The 22287-nt window shown below is 30.2% G+C and overlaps 1 non-coding gene across 1 annotated transcript; it reads right to left on the bottom strand.

Moving 5' to 3' along the window:
* Positions 1-15820: 15820 nt before the first annotated feature.
* On the bottom strand, positions 15821-15913 carry Trnam-cau (transfer RNA methionine (anticodon CAU)). Its single transcript has 2 exons — positions 15877-15913; positions 15821-15856 (listed from the first exon to the last, which is right to left on the bottom strand). It is a non-coding gene; the product is annotated as a tRNA-Met (tRNA).
* Positions 15914-22287: the final 6374 nt, after the last annotated feature.

Below are 22287 nucleotides of genomic sequence, written 5' to 3'. Positions count from 1 at the left end.
TTAAAGCCGTGTATATAAAGCTTAATAAACGTCACGATTATCCAATGAAAGATGACTTTACAAATGTTATATATATAATTGATATAATTGTTTTCTACTGAAATTTATATTTGCTTTATTGTAAATATGTCTGTTCAAACAAGTGCCAAAATTTTCTATGAATGCTCAATTAATTTTCATTGACAGTATATAAAGCTTTATAATACTGCACGTTTGTAACGTCGCCATTTATTGGATAATCGTGACGTTTATATAGTTTTATACACACGGCTGATATCGATTTATAAAAAAAACTCGCTTTATTCCTCCAAAAATGATGCTTACTGTATTATAAATTAGTTATAAATATTTCTGACAGGTTATATGGCCGTATATAAACGGTTGTTTGCAATATAACCCTTGCCCAGCGGCTAAGGTAATATTAACAAACAACCGTTTATATAGGGCCATATAACCAGTCAAAAAATATGTATAGCTAATAATATATTTGTGAATGTTTTATGTCCTGAATGTATCCTAATTTAGATGGCCTCAGATAGAAAATATTTTTTGCAAGCCAAAAATTGAAGTTGTACATGGATGAAATGCCAAACCTACTTGAAAAAATTCTAGTAATTTATTTGTTCATGAATACTTATACGATATATATTTGTATTAAATATCAGAGAAATGTTTATATGACAATGCTTTTGAGGAGCATTTATTAGTTTATGGAAATTGCTTATTTTACAGCTTTGAAAATTTTGTTAAGATAAAAAAAATTTTTTTAATTTTATATGACTTTTGTAAATATGTGTTTCATATTTTTACTGTCATTGTTTATTTGTTGTGATGTTTCTGTAAAATCATATTCCATCCATATTGTTAATACTAATAAACACTTAGACCAAAGACTTAGAGTGCCTAAAAATTATCTATTTTTGTTATTTACAGTTACCTTAAGTATTATTTTAATGGATTATTACTAAGTACTGTTAATTATCTTCTTTTAGATACATTTAATAAGTGGTCACAATCACTGAACTTGTTTATCATTTTAAAGCTCATATGAGTAATTTTTTTATACAGGGTTCATTTATAGCTGTATCTATTCAAGTTGTTATTGCTTTCAAAACTTCACAATTTAAAGTTATTAGACCATTTTTGTTACAAAAAGTGCATTTTTTCTGCATTGTATTGATATAAGATTAGCAAGATGTTACAAAGATATTTGGCTAAATATCTATATGTATTTGTTAATAACTTAAATTTATTTTTGAATTTCATTCTGTATATATGTATCTTCAAACAAGTGCCAATATGTGATCTATAAATTTTATTTTTTATGTGAAATATGCCTGCTAATTGCTCATTTCTGTTTTATTTTTTTTTTTTCTTTGTTTCATCTTGTCATTGTAAATATGTGTCATCATTCAAGGACATTATGTTTTAGCCATTATTAAATCATAAATATACACGAATGCTAAAGACCAAAGACTACTAGAGAGTTGCATAAGTAAAACAGTATTTCCCTTTATGGTGGATTTAAAAAATAAAATCTTAAGTTAAAGGTCATACAGTACTTGATTGATTTCATGTGTAAATCCACCATTATTGAGTTTATAGATTGTTTATAGATTGTCTACTATTGAGTTGATAATGATCCGGTAAATACAACCACTGTGAATGTATTACAGAATACTGGTACGCTTCTAATACAATCTGAGATCTCATACTTAAGTTTGAATTGATATACTTAGTCACTATGTAAATGATGTGGTTCTATAATTTTTAGTGCCACACATTGTAACAAATGTTTAAACTATGTCTATAACTTTTGGAAGATTTTTTGGTCTACGGTTTCATTTACTTTTGATAAAAAACCTACTGAAAACTTTGTTTATGTTATTTTGTAGTCAGAATTTTCTAAAATTATAGTAAAATTGCATTGTTTCATACAATAAATTTCTTATTTATTGCTAGTCACTTTGCAAGTTTGTTAAATCTTTACTTTTATTGAATTTTATTTATCTGTTTTTATTCATGACGGACTTAGTGATAATACTTATCTAGGGATGTTAACAGTTTCTTGACAATATTGCTATGCACGTTTATTTCAATCATGATATTTTATTGTGAATAAACAGTTACTCAACAAATTTTATTCTTGTCTTTATACATAAACCATTTAATTGAAATTTTCTTTATCTTTATTATAATACAATCGTTTTTCTATCCGGCGACTTGATGCTTTAGCATCAAACTCTCTACTTCTTCTTTCATATAGATAAACCGGACTTTAGCAGCATTTCTATATTTTTATTACCTGCTAGGCATAATTAATTAATGCGTTTCACATTTGATCCTCAGTTGGTCTCTGCGATATCCATCGAGAACATTCTTACAACGCGTTAACGATTACTTAGATTTTATAACGGTTAACAAAATGTTTAAATATTAAAACCTTTACAAAGATCGACATATCATGCTTGCTTACCTGCTTATTTTAGATTCAATTTGTGCTAGTGACTATTACTTTTACTAGGGTGTCAAAACGTGTTATCACAATTAAATAAGTGATGTAAGCAAAAATTAAAAATCAATTTCATGTAGATTGCAAAAATTAATATTTTACGTTTCTAAACGTAAATTTAACAAATGTTCTTTCTATTTCCTTTATAATAACGAAAACGTATAGATAAGAAAGAGCACGTGATGTTATATTAAGATTATCTAATGTTTTATCACGTACCTTGTCAGACTTTACCAGCATCATAGGAAGAATCTTTTACCATTCATAATAAACATTGTAATGCAATTAATAAAACATTCCATTAAGCTCTTTGACATCATTAGACAAATGACGAAGCCATGTAGTGACTCTATCTCAGACATTAACACTTAATCAGAATTTACGTGTTGAACAGGAAAATCTATTACTTGTCCTTAAAGGACTCATCTCAGATTTCTTTAGAAAAAAAATCGGCATTTGTGGACCAATAACTTTAGTGCAAAATGTCTTTTGCTTACTCATTATTCCAGAACGAAATTTTTATTGTGAATAATGATCAAATAATAAAAAACACTTTACAAGTTTAACTACAGTCGGGCTAAGAATCACAAAAAGAAGATGTTCAATTTTTTAAGTACATTGTACATTAATTTAATATTTCTTTATCTTTAAATGATATTTTTTCCTTTTATTTGCACATGTTGATCTATGTAAGAATTAAATGACCTTATATTTTAAGCTCTCGTTGTGAAAAGAATTACAAGTCTGATTACAACAAAAGGTTAGATATTGCAAAAAATCCGTCCGAAGTGGAAACCTTTAACGGTTCTCAGCTAACATATAATTATATATACGTATTTATTTTAAGTAGCACTGTTATGGTCTAAGTGATTATATAGGTAAAATATTTTATGAGAAGATTATATCCCTAAATTTGACGTTAACTAAAAAGCTGATTTTTAAATGGTTTAATCCTTATGTAAAAAGAAAGAGCATGCGAATTAATTTGTAAGTCTGTGAATATTTTTTTCAAAATGTTATGCTATAATCATTTGTATATTATATTCCTTCGTTTAGATAGACATGGGACTGATACAGTAGGGTGAACGTTTCGGTTGTCAAAAATAGCGTTTTTCGTGCGTCCGTTTTTCGTGTAACGTGCGTGCGTATAGCGTGCAACGTGCGTTTGCTGAAACGCTTTCTCAAGCGTGCATCGTTTACAAGCGTTTAACGTTTATCGTTATCGTATATCGTTTTTCGTTTATCGTGCGTCTGAAAGCGTGCGTTTCTTATTCCCAGAAACGTTTAGCGTGCGTCTGCGTTCGTCTAAGCGCTTAAGTACCGTGTTTTGCGTCTGTTATTTACTATTGAGAAGTAAAAGAATATCTTAGATAGATATATTATGTAAATTTGTTGTTTCTTAAACATGTAAGAGATGTTCTGTGTCCTTGTCAAAGAATAGAAATATTATATAAAGAAGTATTATTGTGATATTAACATTAAAGTTTTAAAGTTTAAATTGTGACCTCGCGGTGAATACTGGTAAGATTTCTACATGCTTTACGCCGAAGATCAATTAGTTTTAATCCTATTTTACATACGCATAAGATATAATTACTAATTAATTGCAACATTTTTGATATTCAATTCAGCAAACAGGTGTTTATATGCGTACCAATATATATTAGATACGAGGTTCGTCAGACATCAAATGATGGTAATCAGACTAGCACCCCGCCCCCTTTACAAGTTCATCTTCTGACTTTTCATCAAAGACTGTCCGAATCCTATCCGAATACTATTTAGGGTGATAATTATTTTAGACAGTTCCTTCCTATTTTTCTTGACAGATTTATATTGATATGTAACAGTCTGGCAGGGACTCGAACCCCTGACACTCGGAATACGATTCCGCGGCTCTTGAGTTCCTCTGAGCTATTCGGCCGCTTATACTTGTTTAAATACTGAATAGTTATAAACCTGCTGTGTATGCAAATATTTCTTCGAATTTCCCAGGGTTACTTAGCATTGTGAATTAATTTCTAACTGGGCTATACAAATGTTTGTCAGTCACAGGGTGAGAAAAAAGTGCATCCTGACATGGACTCGAACCCGTGACGCTCTAAATACTGTACCGCAGCTGTACCGACATTTGTTAATAGTTTCATTATTTGTACATGTATAGTGAAAATTTTACTAATTATACATTGTACTATTTCTATATTTTTGTACAAATAAAAATAGCTAGATATTTTTCTAAATAAAACATTCTATGGTGGCTAAAATATATCATGTTGTACTTTTTAGACATGTAATCACAACAGACAGGCTAAGCCACCCTTTACAAAATTCCCCTATCTGTCAGCTCATAATCAAGGCATAGACTTCTATTTTTGTATGTGGCCTGGGCTTTAACTGTTCACTTACAAACCGTATAACACTGATAGCGAACAGATGCGCAGGCTGGTCTGGATCCATGCTGGTCGCAAACCCATTATGTTGCTTTTATCGTGACGCGGCTCAAATATATCTTAATCTTATATGAGGTCCATAATATAACCCACTTTGATAAACATATATAGCTTTCTTGATTTTTATTCTGTATATTATCTAAAATCACTTTTAAGGTTTATCAATCCGTACGTAATCATTACTTAACATAATACCCCTTTGAGATACCCGAGATGAGCCTGTGTCGCCCTTTGCTAACTTAAAAGTATATAACCTATCCATATATAACCATTAATTCTTTGAAGATTTTTCTCAGCTGAGTAAGATAGGTATGCTGTAGTCCCAAGTCACTTGTTTAACTTCCCTCAAGTAAGTTATAAACCTCATAACTGATAAAATTCTAACTATAATATACTTAAATATCACCTATGTATTTATATAAATTTACAAAAACCCATTTTGCATACTAATATATCTTTTGGGACTTGTACAATTTCAATTGATTGGAATTTTAATTTTCCTACAATATAAATTTTATGCTTCATAGGTAGGTCAGTTCATTAAAAAGGGCATAATACAAGATCCCTATGAAAAGTAATGTAATTGATAACACAATCCAAATAAACTTTATTAATTAAAAGCTTTAATTAGATGACTTGAAAAAGAAGATTTCAATAATTGTCCAGGAAAAATATAAATGTTATAGTAAATTCTATGTGGACCCCAGCTATTAAAGAAAGCAGTGCCACATAAAATGTTGATACACCGGGTAATTTTACCTTAAATTTAACCTCTTAGGAAATGATACAGAATTTTTTTATATAACATAAATCTATTATATTAATTAACAAACATATCTAATTGACTAAAATAAGGTAGTCCTAACAAATTTCATTACAAAATATGAGAATTATGGCAAATCTCCTAAGATGCCTAAATGTCCAAGATAATGCACTAAATCACTACAAAATATGAAAATTTTACCTAATTATAAGAGCCTTGGAAATTAAACAAAGCTACAAGAGGAACATTAATCTATCATTTTAATTAACACACGTATCTAATTGACTTAAGTAAGGAAGTCCCACAAAATTTCATTACAAAATATAAGAGTTATTGCAAATTTCCTACGATACCTTACTGTCTTAAGATAGAACACCAATTCACTACAAAATGGGGATTTTTACCTTATTATATCAGCCTAGGAAATGAAACAGAATTATAAGTGCAACATAAATCTATTATATTAATTAACAAGCATATCTAATTGATTAAAATAAGAATATCTCAATAAATTACATTGAATATTCAAAAAAGTATGGCTTATTTCCTATGATGTATAACTATACAAGCTTTTAAACACACTAATTCATTAAAAATGGGAGTAATATTACCTGATTATAACCTAATGGTAAATGAATCAAAGTTATATAAGCAACATAGTATTATTATATTAAGTTATACCTACATCAAATTGACTTATATAAGAAAATCCCAACAAATTTCATTGAAAATTAAGAAATAATGGCTAATTTTCTATAATGCCTTATTAATAACTTTACCACACTAAATCATTGAAAATTTGGGTAAGTTTACCTTGTTATAACCTGAAACAAAGTAAGTAAAGCCAAATAATTTTATACTATCAAGTAACTACTACATCTCTTGGACTAAAATAAGAAAACCCCATTGAATTATATTGACAATGAAGAAAGATAGGGTAAATTTTCTATGATGCCTATTTGTTCAAGCAAATACATTACATCTTTAAAAATGGGGGTATTTTTACTTTATTATAACCTCCTAGGAAATGAAACCAAGTTAGTAAGGCAACATATCACTATAATATTGAGTAACAATTACATCTGTTTGATTGATATGGAAAAAAATCCACCAAATTTCATTGAAAAATAAAAAAAGATATGGCAAATGTCCTATAATGCAGACAGAGGTGTTCAGATCCACTATCAGTAAGGAAGTGTTCCCTTCCCTGTCAGGGGACCATTACTGGCATGGTATATGGAATCACAAAAAAAGATACTGTAAAACTGATTTTTTCATTTTTACAGCTCAGAACTATTCACTATTGAGGGGAGAAGATGTGCAAGCAGACTGATAGCTTAGCCGGTAGTCAGCTTCGACACTGCATTCAAGGGGTCCCTGGCTCAAGTCCCAGTCAGGCTGCATATTTTTCTCACCCTTTGACATTTGACTCCCAACAGTTAGTAATAAAACAATGTGAAATTGGCCTTGAAGTTTCATACCATCACCTATTCCAAAGGGGACTGTGATGGATGGTGTAAAACTCAAAGTCCTATTTCACATTGTTCACTGTACCCATTCAAGGACGAATTTCAATAAAGCAGGGGAATATGTAATGGTTCCGAACTGTTCACTATATAGGGAGATGATGCGTAAGCAGCCTAATACAATATAGTTCAGTCGGTTGAGTGGCAGAACGGTATTCCAAGGGTCCCGGGTTAAAGTCCTGGTGAGGCAGCACCTTTCTTTTTTAACTTGTGACAGTAACAAAAAAGGAAGGTATTAGGCATTTAATGTTCCTTAATAATAATATAGCATATTATAACATATAGTGCATAAAATGTCAATAAATTTCAATTTCAATACTATGAAACATATTTTCTGATGCGCTGCTCTTTTGGTAAATCCATATACTTTACAGTTTACACATGATTCACAAATTATTGGAGTCCAACACTCCTCCCCTCCTGGCACTTATGGATCGAGGTGCATGAGGTTGACAAGTTTCTCCATTTTCCTCATTTTTTTCTCGCTTACAGTTTCGGGCCCAAAATACAAGTTTATTCTTAATATAACACTTTAATTCATTAAATTTCATTAGGCTTTTCACACTTCTATAATCGTTCTTATCTGTTATATTAAAACATATTTTATCAATATCTTTTTATGGAATTTAATTTTTTGATAACAAAAAAAAAAATAAATATATGCATGTAGTTTTACAGCTGATAATTTTTTCAGAACTCATATAAAAAAATCAAATTAATATTTATTTTCCCAGGGAAATTTCATTATACGTATTATCACCGAAAATCTTTTTTATATCAATCATGTTTGCAAGTATGTTTTATATTATATATATTTAAGAAATAATATATTCCAAACAGTGATTTTATCGCTCAATAACATCACTGTTTGGAGTTCGGATGCGAGGAATTATATCACGAGGGCGTAGCCCGAGTGATATAATGATGCACATTCGAACGACAAACAGTGATGTTATCAAGCGATTAAATCACTGATTTGGATATATTATTTCGATTCTAACACGACATTAACAAATAAATGTTGCCGTACTTGATAGTTAAGCAAATTTGCGCCTCAGATTTGTTTCCGTACTTATTTTCGGCGCGTCAGACTTTTTGTGGTTACGTCACGTGTATAATGATTACGTCACATGTCTAAATATAGAATGTCAAACTGTGCATCTGTTGCATAATAACACACACTTTCTGTTCTTCTATGTTCAATAGGGTAAATGCGGGTCATGTTAGAATATATTATAACCCATTATGCATGGTATTTATTATATATATTTATCAAATTGAAAAAAAGGTGGTTAAAAATTGAGGTTGAAACTTTCAGGGCCGAAACGTCCAGGAGGTGTAAAGTCCTGAAACATATAGATTTAGCCCGGAAAATTTAGTCTGGAAAATATGTTGGGCTGCCGGTCTGCAATGTATGTTTTCCTTTGTTTAAAAAGGTCATGTATTAATTTCGTTCGCCTGTATGTAAATGATTTGATAATTTGATCGCTGATTTGCAAAAGTTACTACCATTCGTTTTATTTTTTTTTACGCCAGAAGCGGTGTCGAAGTAATTATTATCTATCTAAGAGATTCCTGGTATTAGCAAAGTATTTTTTCAGAAATGTGCATAAAGACGACCCTGTTAAATAATATTTAATGCATGTATCAGCCCTTGATGGCTTATAATTTCAATAATCATTTGTTTAGGCTGCCCGACAAAAAATAATATTGTGCCAGGTTGAGTGCATTCGCAGATTGATATCATTACAGCTCTAACCTGGGACATAAGATAAGTTAGTTAACATAAACCCGTTTAAAATACATGAATGGCTAGCTATCATTTAATCAAATCACTAAACGATCTAGCTAAAGTTGTTAAAATTTATATGATTAGGATATTTTATTAACGTTTAGAAATGTTTTCTATTTTGCGTGCGTTTTAGCGTGCATATGTCGTTTAGCGTATTTTGTTTTGCGTGCGTCTGCGTATTTCGTTTCATAAAGGGTGCATGTAACGTGCGTTCGTATAGCATGTAACGTGCATGCGTTTTTTCCGGAACGTGCGTTTTGCGTGTGAACTGAAACGTTCACCCTACTGTATCACATACACAAAATAAAGACCGTTTAAAGTGAAATAAGAGTAGTTTTTCATTTACGCGCCTATTGTATAACGCCAACATTTAGCGCGTCTTTACACAATGTTTTTATAACGCTAATGACGTGACGTCAAATTATATGCACGGATGTGCAATACCATATTTACTGAGTGGCAAAATCGGCACCGGTGTGTGATGAAGCATATTAATACATATTAAGCGCATGTCAATAAATTTCAATTTTAAGTGATATGAAAAATATTTTCTGTTGTGCTGTCTTTGTAAATCCAATTTAACTTAACATCACAACCAGTTTCCTTATTTTCCTTATTTTTTTCCTCTCGATTACAGTTTCAGACCTAAAATTAAATTGCGTTCTAAATATTTATATAGATCTATACTCATATATTTTATTGCCCTAGAAATTTTACCTTTTTAGTGATTTCACTGTTTATTTCTACTTTCACTTTCGTTTTGAGAAGCTTTTACTGGCGACAACACAGTAATTATGCGGTGTCCTAATGAAACATACAGGACATCAGCTTAAATCTACGTATTGTACCAGCAATTTAATCATTCTTGATTCTGGAAGCTTTTCCTTTAATGTTATCCATTTCCCTTAATGTTATCCGTGGTAGAATCCAGTGTTTTTAATCTGTTTTCGTGACTTCTGTCAAAATAGTTAATTCCTTTATTTTACACTCAAGATTATATAGTTCGATTGTTTATGATGCAGCCTCACTTAATATATAGATTTGCCTCATAAATCCATCTGAATTTAATTGTTAGCACTGTATATTTATGAAAATTTGCAATGAATTTTTTAATATCGGTCATGTTGGACTATTACGTACGTAGAGATTACGTAGTGAATGCAAGGGATAGTTCTTTATCCGATTGCGCATAAAAAGGAACACGTTACCCTAACTTTTTTACTTTCGATATTAGCGCATGATAGCTTATAAATATTTCTAAAAAACATTTGTTGAGGCTGTGACAAAAATTTATTCCGGTGCTAGGTTGAGTGCATTTCAGTTCTTACATAAACTCGTTTAAAATACATTTCTAGCTACCATATAGATCTATATGATAATCAAAATTTATCGCTAAACGATCTACATGTAGCTAAAGTTGTTTAAAACTTAAAATGATTACGATGTTTTAATAAAGGTTTAGAAACGTTTTCATTTTGCGTGCGTTTTAGCGTGCGTATATCGTTTAGCGTATTTCGTTTAGCGTATATCGTTTTGCGTGCGTCTGCGTATTTCGTTTCGTTTTGCGTGCGTATAACGTGCGTTCGTATAGCGTGTAACGTGCGTTCGAATAGCGTGTAACGTGCGTTTTGCGTGTAAACTGACACGTTCACCCTACTGTAATAAGGCGGGAATGGTTGTTGGAATGTTGATTGTTTGGTTAATAATGTGAATTATTTTGTTATATTGTATTTTATTATAAAGATATCCATTTGCTGCATACAAGACGGGTATACTGGTAAACACTGTTTAGACAGAACATTGGTATATGCTAATCTACTAATTTTCGTCTTAGCTTTTTTCAGACATTTTTGATAATCTTTTAATTTTTTACTTTGTTCATTTTCTTCGAAACAAAAAAGACATTTTGTACAGTGAAAATTGCAATCATGTTGCTTTATACATATATTAATCGTTAAAATTGAATTCCTGTAAAGTTTGTTTTTAATCGTTTAGTGCACATGTAGGTAATAGTGCAATAGAACATTTGGCAGAGCAGCAGTTGTTCAATCTATTTTTTTGAAATCAAATCTGTCCAAAATCAGTCACATGCACAAAATAATCACAAGAGAAAACTTAAGGCGCTTAATCCGATTGTTTTTTATATCTGAATAGTAGGTATACTGGAACTTATTTTCTTCCTTAAATAAAACGAATACTTTTGGAATGTGAAATTTAAAATAAACAAATTAAAGACATCACTATTTGCATATTGTTGATACTTCAACTTTACTATGAAGCTATCAGAAAGAAGACCTATTATTGTATGTAAATAATATCCCGCTGTTACCGTCAGGAACGTTATAATGATTATTTGCGCTCTGAAATTGCATTTATTGACAATTAATATCTGATTCATTATCTATATGACTGACCTCCGTGTAATATTGATTAAATAATGTTGAAAACATAGCGATATTTTAAGTGACCATATGCTTTATATGTTGAATTATGGGTACCAAGTTTCGAATCATATAAAACTGCTCTATGATAATATTTTAAATCGAACGAAGTTTTGACCAGAGCAAACTAAAAATGATATTAAAACATCAAAAAATGAAAATTGGCCTCATATTTTACAGTACAAAAATATTTATAGCTCGGCCATCTAAGCGGTACCTTCGTGCTAAATCCTTAGAGTTTCTTTGTTTTAAATGTATAATTAGATATATTCAGTCTATAAGTAAAGGCATATATTGATGTTATGCAATATAACTTAGGGAAAACTTAATTATTTATTGACCATGATATAAATTGTTTACACCAGCATTGTAAGAGATTACAAAGCTGCAACAAGTATTTTCCTTTAAATTACTTTATGATTTTAAGACATCTTAATTGACACTTTGCAATGAAAAATGTAAAGTGTTCAATTGTCATTTCTACGCTAAAACACACCAATAGTTAACAACTAATAAGGTCTCAGTCATTTTTTACTTGTCAAGTTATATTTCTTAACAAGATACATATGATAAATTGCGTTTTCTCTTGACCTCTTATGCAAATAACAGATGATTTATAGGTAACAAATTTGACCTTGTCATTGATTTTGGTAAATAAAGTTACAAATTATACCCACTAAATATTTGATCACATTTCATCTGGATTCAACACGGAAACTGTATAGCATTAAACGCCTTATTTGGAACTTTGTCAGGTTTGTACTGAGTTAATATTACACTTATCTTAACTACAAGATATAAAAAAAGTTCTGCGCCCGGCGTAAGATTTCCATTCTTATATGGTTATAATAGTCAAATTATAGATACACAATTGATACACAAATGTATGCTTAAAATTTATAGTGTCTTTTAATTCATTGCAGAATACAATTTTTAAAAAATAAAATTGCAACACTTGTACATAGCGAGAACAGATGACAGCTATGTGTTTGTATGATGAAGATCTTTAAAACCATTTGCCCCGAAAGCAATCGCGGTATTTGTATCTCATGACTTCTTTTTAAACATTCTATTATGAATTGAAGCACCTTATCCTTATCAAAGCATTTCCGTTTTGATCTATTATTGTGTAGCTTTAAGAAATTATTATGTTGAAGAATTTTAAGAAGATTAAATTATAAATCATTATAAACATTTCCCCCTAAAGATGTTTAACAATTAGCTGTGAATTAGCCGGTATATATCTTGTCATAAAAACGTTGCCTATTGATAAAGATAAAGACATTTAGCTTCTGGAATAAAAGTCCGTTAATGATAAAGAAACAAAATTTCAGAGACGCTTGATAATTTCAATAACATTAAGCGAATTAGAAAAAATAGCAATATTGCATAATTATATTTCAGTTATAGTTGTTTGTTAGTACAAAAATATCTGACACTAAGTTTTAAAATCTTGTTTTTGTGTTTCTTAGGCCGATTTTAGTTTAACTTGTTGAATCGTTCTTCATTATTTGCTCATTTTGACAGTAAAAACTTTTATTCTGGTAGAATAAGTAAGTGAAAGATCGAATTTTTACATCTCAGTTATAAGTCCACAAATACCGAAAAATACCCCAAGTCTTTCATATAAAAAAACCCATCAGATGATGTCGTTAAAGACAATAAATAGATTTCCTGTACAACACGTAAATACTGATTAAGTATTAATGTCTGAGATAGAGTCACTACATGGCTTCGTCATTTGTCTAATGATGTCAAAGAGCTTAATGGAATGTTTTATTAATTGCATTACAGTGTTTATTATCAATGGTAAAATATTCTTCCTATGATGCTAGTTATAAGTCTGACAAGGTATAGGCTCCTAATATGATCAGAATATAGCCTCACGGTATTTCTTATTAATATGTTTTCGTTACCATAAATAATATACAAAGAAAATTTGTTGAATACATTTATTTTTAGAAACGTAAAATATTCAATATTTCAAACTATATGACTTAAATTTTTGATTTTGTTTTAATTCGTTTATTTAATTGTGATTTATGTTTAAAACACACTTATTAAAGTAATAGTAACTAGCACAAAAAAATCTTAGATAAGCATGTTATTTCAAATCGAAACTATTGACTTCAAGGACCAGTTCATTTGTCACATAGTATAATAAATTCATGGCTTCATTAAAATCCACACTAGACTTGATACAAATATGTGTTGCGTCTTTTGTAATACCGCAATGCTTACTGTTATAAAATCTGAAAATCGTTAATGCGTTTTAAGACTGTTCTCGATGGATATCGCACAGACCAACTGAGGATCAAAATATGAAACGCATTAATTATGCCTACTAAATAATAAGATTATGGAAAGGCTTCTATAGTCCGGTTTATTCGTATTATTTTGTATGTAAAAAAACACATTGTCAACCAACAAAAACAACAAAACCAAACCAACAATAACTTGGATAAACATGCGTGGTAAGCAATGGAGCTAAAAAGGATAATAATGTTGCACATGTATTTTCAAGAGGTCTTCAAGTTCTAGTTTTTTTAATTATTTTGTTCATTTTGACACATCTTAACTATACAATAACACTTTATTTTAAGAAATTGGAAAATAAAATTACAGTAAGAACAATCTAAATTATAATGGATAGTCAGAGATCCATCCTATACACAACAACACTTCCTCTTGAAACTTTGAGAGCAAAATGAGTTTGTAAACAACTCGCATAATGACATGACTTGTATCCTTGTGGTTTCAATAAATTTAAAATACATATATGAAGGCAATCCAGGACAATTCATCAGTGCCTTGAACAAAAAAAATGATAATAGATAAATTTATTTCCGTAAAACACGTGTACGTAGTTACAGTAGTATTTAAGATTTTTGTAAGTAACATATTATGTTTTATCATTTTCTATTTTTAAAATTATTAAGAAAGACAAGATATTTTCTACCAAAGAAATTGTGTGACATACAGCTAAGTGTGTTTCCTAATAATAACATTTATGTACATTGTCCTTTCTTGTCATTTCCTTACTTGGATTTATCTGTTTATTACATTTCCTATTCCAGTAACAAACATGCAAATGCCATCCAATTATAAGTGATTATAAAGACTGCTGTCTTTACTGATATTATCAACAGTGATTCTGGTGTTAAGTTTTATGTATTATTTTCTTCGATATCTTAAACTCACATGAAAGATGACTTATTCATTTATTTAATTGCTAAACTTATACTGATTTTAAAATTTCTAATTGGAATTGTGCAAAATGCAATTGCAAAAGGATTAACAAATGTTTACAAATTAAAAATGAATTATCGGCACAAATAAACAGACACCCAATCCCCTACCCCAATAAATATAACAACAACACAGAACCCATTATACTAACTAGCTCCTCATGTAAAATTGTTTGCATAAAGTACATATAAATTGTTCCAATGTCACATTTGACAATCAAGTATACACCCCTTATCTTTGTCAATAAGAAGTATATAAGGTATAAAGTAGATGATAAAGAAACTTCATATCTAACTGACAAAACGAATGTCAGAACTAAATGATAAATTTGTAAACATAAATGCTTTGCAATTAATTTGTCTGTTAGAAGCCTCTTTTCACATTTAGTATTAAGTCATTTTCAAATGAAAATATGTTTCTCATTATTTTTAGAACAAAGTTAATAGAACCAAAAAATAAGCAATAAGCAACTTAAACATTTTGTTCTTTGGTACATGTTATATTTTTTATATTAAAAGAAAATCCACTGATGATTTTGACATGACGAGACTTTATACAATTATATTAAATGCTTTATAGTAGTTGATGTAAGCCTGTAGTGCAAAATCTCAGATCATGTTCCAGATCAATTGTCCAAGAATCATCACTTTTATTTTGCAGAATGACCTTAAAACAAAAATGGTTTCATGCGTTTATTGAATAAATCTCACTAAAACATTTGTTTGATTTCATACGTTTCTGTTGTAAGCGCCCCAAATGATCTATGTAAGATTTTAAACTTTGTATTGTTTTAGGCTTATTAACTAAAGCGGAGCTCATTTAATACTCGTCTATAAATGCTTTGGGCAGTTAAATAATACTAGAACATTATCATGTTGCCATTCGAAATGAATTGTTTTCAAATTCTAATGAATTAAATTTCTCACCCATCTCATCATATATAAACATACTTCACTTTTGTTACAGTATTTCATTGTGTTTTTTCTAGTTTAAAAAATGCATTCATGCTAATATTTTAGACTGACCTTTCCTCTTAACAAATAGTAATATGTAACTTTATTAAACATTAGGTATGGAATAAAATGTATGCCCCGGGTGAGGATCGAACTCACGACCTTCAGATGACTCTGTGGTCAATGTGATTATGAGACTGACGCGCTACCTACTGCGCTACCGAGGCACATACAGACGAAAAAGAAACATAACATATTTGTTTTAATAGCGAGTTCGACGAGCTGGCCCGAAGGGCCTGCTCGCAAAGCGAGCTTTACGGTAACGCGAGTACCTGCTAAGTGATGGTTTTGAAAACTTTCGTCCGAAGTACCGAATTGGACACATCGCAACTTTTCGAATATAAAGATAACGATAAAAACTGAGGAATTCTGACTGAAAACGGATGTGTAGACTGGTCACCCGCGCACGTCGATGGGAACCATAATTGGACAGGGAACCAGAATAACGGAAGCTATGTATAAAATATCGAATGACAGTTTTAAAACGGAAAATGTAAAATGAAAATTGACCGATTGTTTTAACCGACTTTTCCCGTACATAGGTTTTGCCTGATTTCATTAAATGTACATTTACCTCCTCTTTTTGAATAATCAAAACATTCTAACACTATCGGAAATTTCTCTATATAAACAAAGAAGGCCCGAAGCGTGCATTATTCTACGACTATGCACTCGCCGTTCTTATTATCTCCCCGTGTATTTTCACATTGAAGGCGCCATTTTGTTTGAAAAATCTGATAAATAAAAACAATTTTTTGTCGAATTTTGTTGTGAAAACTCTCTAGAATGAAAGAAAATGGTCTAACTAAGAAAATGAATCCGAACACCAATATCTTTTATTTAGTCGTTAACGCTGTACAGACGTTTAAAGTATTGTTTACGTGACGTCACAATGTAGCGCCAAACAGCACGTGCAAAACAATCAAATCAAGTACGCTATTTTAATGTCGCAAACGTGTTAAGTTTTACATTTATTTCACTTTTAATAATCTTTATTTCGCTTGAAAAATGAAATAAAATAAACAAACAAAGTTTTATCAACGTTTTCAAAACTCGTTATTTATTTAACGACAGGGGCGGAACCATATTTAACACAGTACGTGTGACGTCACACGCACTCGTCACTGCATTTGAAATAAAAATGAGCGATTATTTCATACTATTTCACGTTAAAATACATCGAGCTCGCTTTGAGGCTTTGCCTTTTTCATATTACTGATATCAAATGTATAATAAATCAATAACAAAACCTTTATATAATAAACTTGTTAGATAACACGTAGATACATACTTAAAATATGAGATATTGTTGCCATTTATTGATCATTGAATTGTTTAAATAAATATGCACGTCAATTATTATTATACCTTTTTGTAAGTCTTGACTTTTTCGTGTGAAGTAATCAGACATATTCCTCCTTTACTATTGAAGAAAAAATTCTTTCCAGTAAATCTTTATATAAAGCTTACATACATGCAATGTTTATATTAAAGAAATTTTAAGTAATTACAGTATATAATTATTTTAAATAACTAATCTTACAGTTCTCACGAAAAAAAGTCGTGTGTGTTAATAAATGTTAATAAGACATGTCAGATCTTATATGTTGTGAATGTGGATTGTCGTGCCTTTGAATTAATACACACAGTCGTAATAGAAACAATGCTTATATAAGAATGGTACATGTCAGATTACTGACAATATATGTTCAACGCCTTTCTACCAATGCCTTTTACATGAAACAAATTTACTTTTCTACAATGAATATGAGTAATACAACTTGATGAGTAGCACTTACATTATACATGTGTACGCAGACGAATTGTCAAGACATGGTTGGCGGTGTGGTCGATTGGTTAACACGTCGGACTAGTAACTTAGATTGCTGACCGCGTAGGTTCAAACCCTGTCAGGAGGAAGCCGCTGTTTCCTTGAGCAAGAAATTTGACACTCATTGCTTAGAACTGGTTGGTTTAGGAACGGATTTGATATTGTTTCAATAAGCTAAGAGGTTCCAGCACAATCGAACTAAAATAAATTTGTAAAACTAAGACATAATTGTTTGGCGAAAAACTTTTCATTTGCTAATCCAAGGAGACTCATGTTAGAGCTCAAAATTATTCCTATACAAATTTGTCCATGAAGTGAAAATATCATTTATAAAAAGCTACATTTGGATATCAAATTACAAAAAGGTATCTATATAAATTCATGTACCAGTATGCCTTATATCTAGCCACATCATTGCCTTTAAGGCGAGCGGAGAACATTATATTTAGATACTGCAAATGTTGAATTTAGCTTAAGCCGTAATATAGATAGTCTTAAGGCGTAATCATCTACTAGTAGATACAAATTGAATAAAATTTGATATACAAAAAAGTACTTGGCTTTGTCAGCATTTAATTTAACATAAAATCATGTATTCAAATAGAAGCTTTGGTAATATTTTTGAATACATAATGACACATAAGCTGCTTTACACTGTTTATAATGGAATGGAATTTTCCATTGAATGTTCCATGATAACCACAATGTGAACATATCTGCAGATGTTTGTTATTTTACACATGTTATTTAACCATTCCGTGTAACAAAGTTGACTTCTGATTAAGACGGTGGGGGGGGGGGGGTGGGGCGGGGCGTCGAAGATAACTTGCATTCATGAACAAGCTCAGTCAAACTCAACGTGCAATTTTTCAATTTTACGTTTTGGTTACCTTTATGATTCTTAAAGGTTACCTGTTTTGACAATGTTATAAGCATACATTTTAATTTCCATCACAAAGATTGAATTTTATCTTGCTTGGACAATAACAACACGAGTCACATTATGAAAGGAGATGTATTTAATCATAATTTTGTATCTTTAACGAGTATAAATTTAATTTGAATTTTTTTATATTTGTAACTGAATAAAATAAACATTAAATTGTATAGAACAAATTAAATACATTGGCACGTTTATTATCCATTAATAGCTACAATAACAATTAACATTGTCATACGATAATTAAAATAAATAACAATGTTGATAATGATGTCGTTAAATGATTTTTCAACTGACACAAAGGGTTACAATAAATGCAATATAATAGACATCACATTCAATAATCAAAAATATCCTAGTGAAAACGTGGCATAAAATATTGGGTTAACCTATTGGATATAGCTATACATATTTTGTTAAGAAATTTTGCATCATATCAACGTCCTTCCTGTGTTATCGTCATAATATAGTTTATATTATATTACGAGAAAATAATATTTATAGGACTGATAGTGAATATGCTGACTTGTTTACAAAGGCTTTAAATGTAAATTATAAAAATATTCTTGTGTATTTACAGCTTTGAAATTTATGTTATATGTTTCTTCAAAATAAACTGCATCCTATACAGCGTATTATGAATAACTTCACGTGTTCTCATTATACTACAGAATATGTAATATAAAAAAGAACATGACAAAATAGATGGACATCTTTAAGCAAAACAAAGAAGATATGCTATAAAACAATCTCAATTCAAAGCTTTTTATATAACCTATATAACAAATGAAAGTGCTTGAAACCATCTTTAGTTAATATGTAATCTTCCATATCTATTTATTAAAGGCTATAATATAAAGCAAGCATTCTTTTAATAAAAAACAGAACAGAACATGTTTATAAATGGTTTGAGATATCATTATATGATAAACAATATGTTATAGAAAGAGCATCGAAACACGAGGCTATCTGATTTGTACGAGGGGGCGTAGCCCCCGAGTATTAATCAGATTGCCGAGTGTTTTGATGTTCTTTCTCTTTTGTATCATAGTCAAACATAAAAACACGTTCCCTTTTGTCACAATATGAAACCCCGGGAAAAAGTAACCAATGAAATAGCATCTGAATATGATGTCTTTATCGCTTTCCCTTTCTTAGCCGTCACAATATGTAAACCCCAGCAAAAATGAGCCAATCAATGGACATGCTCTGGAGTGCGGGTAACTAATACCTGCACTCCAGTTAACGCACTGTTCAAGTATATGCATACGATTTTACTCTGACGCATTTTCAACAGAAAGGTCCCCAAACTATGATACAAATTTAAATTAGGACGCCACTTTATGGGTATATAATATATCTAAAGACTTATTTACAATGTTTTCTAACGAAACAATGTACACCAGATGACACTATCTTCATAATGTGATAACATGATCGTATACGTGCTCTTTAAATACAGCATTAGTCTGACCATGATAATCACAATAAACCACGTTCTCATTTACCCCTGTCAACAAAATACATGTAATTGATGATTTTAATGATTTGTATGTCGATAATTCTTTGAAAATTATGTGTATGACTTGTAGATCATTATAACAATAATATCTTCCTTTACTCACGGCATGTAGAAATAAAGCAAGATTTGTAGGTCACCAAATTTAAGATCATGCAGATTTTTTTTTATAAATTATATTATGATTGAGAAGAATATGTTTCAATTGCGAAAAGAGAACATCATTGAAAAATCTGCTTTTGTAATAGCCTATTATACGTTAAAACTTTGTTCATTGTGTGTAATAAAACTATAACTTGTCTAAATAGTCTGATTTGTGTTAGGTTATTTCCCTGTAAGGTATGGAAAGTTATGTTTCAACATGTTGTTACCTCGTTCTCGTAACGATTTCGACGTCATTGATAGCTTTCATAAAGAAACGGCATGCATGTCTTTTGTAAAACTTCATTTCATTTACATATCAATTTTGTTAATGAACAGATTCCTTGTCAGCTAGTATCTTAAGAAGATAATATAATTGTTTCTAGTTAAAACATATGATTTATAGTGTAACAAACTGTCTTCATTATGAATTTGTGTAACTACAATTAGTGATTACGTATACGGAAATGACATGACAATATTTCATCTTGATCTGTTGGACAACATTTTTTGATGTTATTTATTCTCTTAATTACATATCTCTGACGGATTCTTTTTGATGAAATTTTTTTTCCGCTGACTGGGAGAATGTGTTATTTGTTTGCTGTATTCTAAAAATATGTCAGTGAGAAGGCAATATTTTATGTGTCGGTTTCCTTGTAGCCTTTAATTTAGGCAGAAATACATATAATCAGCCTTTGAAATTAGTATTAGCATACTAGTATTATAATCGGTCTACGAAATAACTGATTCAAATCAATAATTGCTTATACAAATGCATATTAATTTGTCTATTTTATGACAACAGTCCCGGAAATTCATTAGAATATAATACATTTCTTCATGAACATATAGATTCATAAAAGTACATTCCCATTTATAAATCTAAAATCGAACAAGAGACGCACATAATACAAAAAGATGTCAAATTTTCATTTTTTTATCAAAATACATATGTATTGTGTATAATTTTAGTGATTTAAGATCCTGGTCAGCCATTTTTTCAACACTAGACTTTGTTATTCCTCTAGAATAAATATCAGAAAGTTTATTTTGCTTCAGTACTTAAGATATTTATGACTGGCAATGTTTCTTATGAAGACTTTCATAATTGATAAGGCTTTACCCTCTTTATAATATAAGTGGATCTTATATGATACGAGGACATGAAAAAAACCCACTTAATAACTTTTTTTAGAAAATATTTTATATATACTTTCTTGCATTTTAAAGTTTGGGGGAAAACATTTCATTGTAGAATCTGCAAAACATTTGTTATTTACTTTAAAATGTTAACAAATTTAACACCAGAATAATTATACAGCCGCACGAATGATATAGAATTCCACACAAACACATTTATATTTTACTGATGTGTTGAGAAATTCTGCAAAGAAGACTTGTCCTTGTGATACCAGTGTTTGTTACCATAATTTATAACCTTGGAGTCATTTATAGCATATTAACAATTTCATCTCTATAATAAAAAGAGAAACACATTTGCTCTTTTTATAACTGTTTAGAACTCATCATCATACATTTAATGAATCGACTGTATAACAGAATGAAACGATGTATATAACATGTTATACATGTACATGTTGATTGGTTCCTTTTTTACATATCAATGTCTTACATTTGTATAGCCATTTCAGGCTAAATGACCGTGTTCGAAGTTTGTTATATATATCTTGGCAATACAATTTATTTACTTTAAATTAGATTAGATTAGATAACTTTAAATTACAACGATTATTCTTGCATGCAATCTTGCATTTCTTTCTTAAATATTTCATTCATTAAGCTTAAATTAATTCAAATATTGATTACCCGGATACTATCGCTTGTAATACATAATTTCTATACAACTTCACATTTTGTAGCAGATACCAACAAAGCCATCAGTTCTAAGTCAAAAGAGTGACAGAAGCATAAGACATAAGGATATTGCAATATTGTCGTCTCAGGTTTTATAATTTTTATGCAAATGAACTTTAAGTCGCCTAAGATACTTGATGGCCTGACAATGTTACAGGTCGGACAGGATACATTTATCTGAAACGGAAGGCGAGATCTATGAATAAATTGATATATCTTGTAGCATAAAATA

Source organism: Ruditapes philippinarum, unplaced genomic scaffold, assembly GCF_026571515.1.
Source record: "Ruditapes philippinarum isolate M1 unplaced genomic scaffold, ASM2657151v2 ctg9197_1_1_1_1, whole genome shotgun sequence".
Taxonomy (NCBI): domain Eukaryota; kingdom Metazoa; phylum Mollusca; class Bivalvia; order Venerida; family Veneridae; genus Ruditapes; species Ruditapes philippinarum.
Note: the sequence above shows the minus strand (reverse complement) of the source record. Positions and strands in the feature narration are given on the sequence as shown.